This window comes from Caretta caretta, chromosome 16 (assembly GCF_965140235.1).
Source record: "Caretta caretta isolate rCarCar2 chromosome 16, rCarCar1.hap1, whole genome shotgun sequence".
In the NCBI taxonomy this organism is placed as follows: Eukaryota; Metazoa; Chordata; order Testudines; family Cheloniidae; genus Caretta; species Caretta caretta.
Window position 1 is genome coordinate 3,753,579 of NC_134221.1, and position 6,000 is coordinate 3,759,578.

The window sequence follows — 6,000 nt, forward strand, 5'->3', positions numbered from 1 at the left end:
GAGGTCAGAGGGACCCTCCTAGCCTGAAATTGTATGACTCTATAAAACCAATTTTCAGCCCCCCAAACTCCCTAAAGAAATCTTTTTCTCTGCCTGACGCTTTGCAGGTGGAGTCATCAGCCAGACAGGAATGCTACTGGCAATGGAAAAAGTGTATGATTGATCAAATGAGGTGGTAAGATAGTAAAGTAGGAGATTAGAATATTTTTCCAAAAACTGATTAAGCCTCTTGCTGCAGAAGCTCCTCCTTGTATTCTCGCACCCTCTCTGACAGCGCCATTTCTGGAATATTGTCTGGTTCCTCATTCCAGCCGCTCTGCTGTGTGCTCGGAGACCAGCCCGGTGTGTAAAGCTGGTCTCATGTGACCTTTGACCATCTCCAGGCTAGTGACAATTGCAAGTCGGCCTGAGCACAGCACAGTGTGTAGCTGCTAAAGCTGGGCTGGCACAGGGAGGCTTTGGGGATCTGAGCCAAACGGCCTTTCCAAGGATTTCCAAGAATACATTGTGAGCGTAATACTTGGTATTTTGGGGGTTGTATTTATAATTAGAAAAAAAACAATTAGAAAAAGCCCAAAACTCTGCTCAGAGGCAGATGATCCTGTCTTTTTGAACAAGGAAAATGAGCATTTTACTGACACCAGCATTGAAAAGAAACCCCCAATGAAGTCCTCGAAAGCCAGCTAAGCTTTGATGGCTCCCAGACTAACGTCTGTCACTGGCTCCCTTCCAACAAGTGACACCTTGGAGTTTCAGTTGCTCAGAACCAACAGGGGAAGATGGCCATTCTCTTAACCCATTAGAGACTGCAGCTCTAGGACACACATATCAGGCAGCACTTTGAGCAAGGGGATGTGGCTGGGAATAGTCCTAACTGGACTGAAATTCTACTTCATTCTATACTTGTAGTCTCCTGCAAAGGCAGCAGGGAAGAGATGGAGGGGGCAGGAACCCAGGGGTAGAACTTTCAGGCTTTGGCCGCTGTCCTTTTCCGGATACAGCTGGCTGGATTAACTTTAACAAACAATTAGAAGAGGGAGAAGTCCTTTTTAATTACCTCTCCCTACCCCTGCATTGCTATTCACTTCCACTCACCTCTTTAAGCAATTGGTGCAATGAAAGCAGCATGGTCTTATATGGACAAATAATAAAATAAATATTCATTGAATAATTTCCTCCCAGCATATTCTGGGTTTCACTGAATAGTTGATTCAATAAGTAGTATTTGGCCATTGCCCCGGTGACATCATGCAGACATATCTCAGGTTGTGAGTAACAGTGAGCACTGGTTCTTCCCACTGCAGAAGGCTGTCATGGAGATGTCTCAGTGCCTGGACTGTCTTGGTTGCTAACAGGTCCCTACTTGTGTTTTTAATGGTCTCCAGGGGGATTTGGTCACTGATGAAGCATCTGGGTGAACTGAATGATTTTTTTTTTTTACAAGGCCATCCTTGGATTATTTGGCAGCCTGTAGAAATTTCAGCATCTACCAATCCTTCCAGATGCAGGTCGTCTAGCTGTGTAATGACCTCATGGTAGACTGATTAATCCAGTGCACTTGGGTCTCCCTGTGTTAGCCTGCCACAACTGTTTCACTTCATGTACAATTATAGGGGAAACTGGAGATGATAAATATTGGGCTCCATAGTGTGCACTGTTCGGGCGTGACACCAGCATGGCTGGGGCATTAATAACACGTCATGTGCTGTACAGCTTCATCGACTGCAGTTGTTCCTTCTTGCACACACTTGCTCCTGGCCCTGGCCGGCAAAGGTATTTGGCAGGCTGCATTATACATATATTCTAGCTTTTCATAGATAGGAAGATGCAGTCTCCAGATGGTGTCTCATTGCTGCTTGCCCATTGACTCTCAGGTCTCCAATGGCTAGGAAAGCCCAGACCATACAGAGTGCTGGGGAAAGGAGCCAAGGGTTAGATTCACAAGGACTGAGGGTACATTTACACAGCAAAAAAACACACCCAAAAAAACCCATGGCAATGAGTCTCAGAGCCCAGGTCTACAGAGCTCATGCTATGGGACTAAAAATGGCAGTGCAGAAGTTCCTCCTCAGGCTCTGAGACCCACCCACACTTGCTGGGCTCCCCCCTGAGTGGCAATGTTTGACCTGCTATTTTTCATGCTGTAGCATATGCGCCTTGAGCTCAAGTCAGTTGATCTAGACTCAGACTTGATGCCATGAGGGTTTGTTGCAGAGTTGACATATCTCCAGGTGCCCTGCAGCCTAGTGGAATTCACAACCCCAAGTCAGAGGCCCTGACTCCCTGTAGAAGGCCTGGGGAGAGGTGAGCACCTGTAAATGGATTCGCAGACGCCAGCAGGAAATGCTTAGCAGAGGGGTGAGGCTTTTGCCCCACCCATCCCCTCAAAGGGAGTTAGACACGGAATTTAATTATTAATACCCAACAGGAGAGGTAGAAAACAGCCACCTGCAAATACCCCATAATCTGGGGGTCAGGGCCCAAGGCAGAAGTTTAAATCCCTGCTCAGCAGTAGGCAGAGTGGGAATTGGAACCTGCATTTTCCAACTCCTGGGTCAGTGCTCTGACCATTGGGCTATAGCATGTGTGCACATGTACACGTGTGCGTTTTGTGGGGTTAGGCATGTGCTAGACAGGCCCCCAGACAAGCTAGGCAGGGGAATACCTAGTTGGTAAATCCCATGGAGCTTAGGCATACATCAGGTGCCAAGCTGCTGGAGTGTCAGGACTCGGGCAGCTGAGTCCGTGCCTCAGTGTCCTGAGCCACTGATGGTGGAGAGAGAGGGGCCTGCAGGGTTAGGTGGCAGCTGAGTGGGGGTTTGGGGAATGACAGTGGTGCCTCAATGTTGGACTTAGACACCTACGTCTGCCTTGTGACTCTAGCCCTAAGTTACTGGCCCTGGTGACTGAAATCCTCTCTCTGTACACACAGCAGGTGCCAAACGAGATAGACAGGGCTACCTGGCCCCTCAGGAGAGGGTGGTGAAAGGCAGAGGTCACTCAAGCCAATCTGCTGCCCTAGGCAAAACATCAGTGTGTCACCTCCCTCCTATTCCCTTAGAGAAAGTGACTAGGGAAGTGTTATTTACCCCTTCCCATAACACAAGAACCAGGGGACACCCAATGGCATTAATAGGCAACAGGTTTAAAACAAATGAAAGGAAGCATTTCTTCACACAGCGCACAGTCAACCTGTGGAACTCGTTGCCAGGGGATGCTGTGAAGGTCAAAAGTATAACTCGGATCAAAAAAGAATTAGATACATTCATAGAGGGCAGGTCTATCAATGGCTGGTCAGGGATGCGACCCCATGCTCGGGAGGTCCCTAAATCTCTGACTGCTAGAAGCTGGGTCTGGACGACAGGCATTGGATCATAGAACAAAATGCCCTGTTGTGTTTTCTCCCCCTGAAGCACCTGGCATTGGCCACTGTTGGAAGACAAGATACTGGGCTAGAAGGACCCAGTATGGCTGTTCTTATGTTCTTAGAAGTTTGTGACAGGAACCTGCACCCCATCCACCACCTCCCACCTTCCGCTGGATTCCATCACCCCTAGGGCTAGGGACCTGCTCCCCACCTGCTCCCTACAACCCTCCATCCACCAGGGCTGGGGACCCCCTTCCCAACCACAGCCATTTCCCCTGGAGCTGCTCAATTCAACTACAGTAGGACCTGGATACCCCACGCCCTCCTCAGTCTGCCCCTCAGCTCATCCTAGCCCTCAGACCTGCAACCCCCAACCCCCAGTCAGACCTCCGCACCTTTCCAGATGAGTTCCTTGCTGTTGGGCTGGTAACACAGGATGGCTACAGTGAGAGTCCAGGGCAGCATCTGGGGCAGGGCCAGGGGCTGCCTAGGCAGCAGAGCCCATGGGGGCTGGGTTTAGAGTGGCAGATGCAAGCTGGAGAAAAACAAGGAGCCGAGCAGGTCACTCCGCTTGTAGCTGAAGTCCCGCCAGCGCTCACAGTGCCACCAGGAGCAGCCCTGATCTGCTCAGTGCCAGAGCCATGGCTGTGATCCTACCTGGGAATGGAGCAGCTGGGGAGAGGGTGAGATTGCTTCCCTGGCATCCTGGCAGGGGCTGCTTCTTGGAGCCTCATCTGGCAGCCCTCCCCTCAGCTTCCACCACCCATGGAAGAAACCGGGGGAGATCCTGGAGATCTTCAGAAATCTGTCACCCTACGCAGCTGCCTAGCTTGCCTATGTCTAGAGTGACCTCTGGTGGAAGGGCTGTTTGAGCAAGATCGCATGATGAAGTAAGGCAGCTATGAGTATTTTAAGAGAAATTGATGTAAAATTATAAGGCTTGACATATATCTACATGTTTATTTGTAATAACAGGAAACAGAGACATGATACAGAGAGACAGACAACGCCTGAGAGCATGGCCACTGGGGATGATGATTATGATTCAGAAACAGATGATCGTGGTAGCATAAGTGACACAAGTGACATTTTTTGCCTTTTTCACTTGTAAATTATTGCAACGAGGAATTTAAAACCTACTCTTTTATTTGCTTTTGACAGAACTCTTCAGAGGGTGAAGTGGATAAAGAGAACTGACCTTGGGAAGAATAAACCTGATATGCACATGCTGGTTTTACATGAAGCGAGACTTTAAAACAAAGATTATAGAAAGTAAGGGACAGACCAACAAAGCTGTAAAGAAGATGTTATGACCAAGATTGTTAGGGCTGTAAAACATTTACAATTGCTTGTCAGGTTAGTTCTTTGATAACCGTCTAACCTGTGTAATAGACAAACCCATTCAACGCCACCAAGATCGTATGTTTTAGGGGTGCACAAAAACATTTCACTAGCTTAGATGCATTTCTTCTAAATCGAACGTGGCACAGCCTCTAAATATTATGGTCACAGGCTACAAACTGAATGGGCTTAACTTGACCACTGAAACTGTAACTAAAGATATCAAAATGATCAGGGAGGTAGAAGCTGCAGCATCACTTTTGAAATAAAGATGGACCAAAATAAATACGGTCACTTTAGGTCAGTGGTTCTCAACCAGGGGTATGACTATCCCATGGGATATGCAGAGGTCTTCCAGGGGATACATCAATTCATCTAGATATTTGCCTAGTTTTACAACAGACTACATGAAAAACACTAGTGAAGTCAATGCAAATTAAAATTTCATACAGACAATGACTTGTTTATGCTGCTCTATAGACTATATCAATTTTTCTCAGCCTGTGGGGTTGTGATTTATTTTATAATTTTGTGGTAAAAATGAGAAAGTCAGCAATGTTTCAGTACTAGGGTGGCTGTGACACTTCTGTATTTTTTTGTCTGATTTTGGAAGCAAGTCATTTTTAGGTGAGGTGAAACTTGGGGTACGAAAGACAAATCAGCCTCCTGAAAGGGGGACAGTAGTCTGGAAAGGCTGAGAGCCACTGCTTTAGGTGGCTGACTTACATTTTTGGTTCTACAGGAAATGATTAATTTTTTTAAAAAATTCAGAATTGACAGCAAACTGAAAAATCCACGATTCACCCAGTTCTACTTAGCACGCTAGTCCATGATCAGCCAGGTGCAATGAGAATAAAGAACGTGTCCCTCCCCATCTGGTGAGTGGAACCTGGGTGAAAGGCAGGGATCCTGGTTATCATGCCATACGGAAACACCTTCTACTGCTTGCAAGCAGGGGTACAGCAGCACCCCCAGGCTTGAGGTAGTAATAACAACCAATGACGTGCTTTCTGCTTTCAATGCCCCCACTATAAAAATTGTTCTAGTACCCCTGCTTGTGAGTATAGTGTAGCCAAGTGGCAGGGCCTCTTTTCCCCTCTAGCCTTCAAGCAAATAGAGATCAAAGGAGCCATTTGCATCTTTTTATCTTCACATCAGCCAAAGGCAGCTTGCTGTGCTGAGGTTAGAATGCTTACCCGGAAAGGAAAAACAATAAATGTAAAATAAAAGTACAGTAACTCCAAGCACTGATCAGTGGTAAAAAGGGTAGAGCAGGAGTAATTTCCTACTGA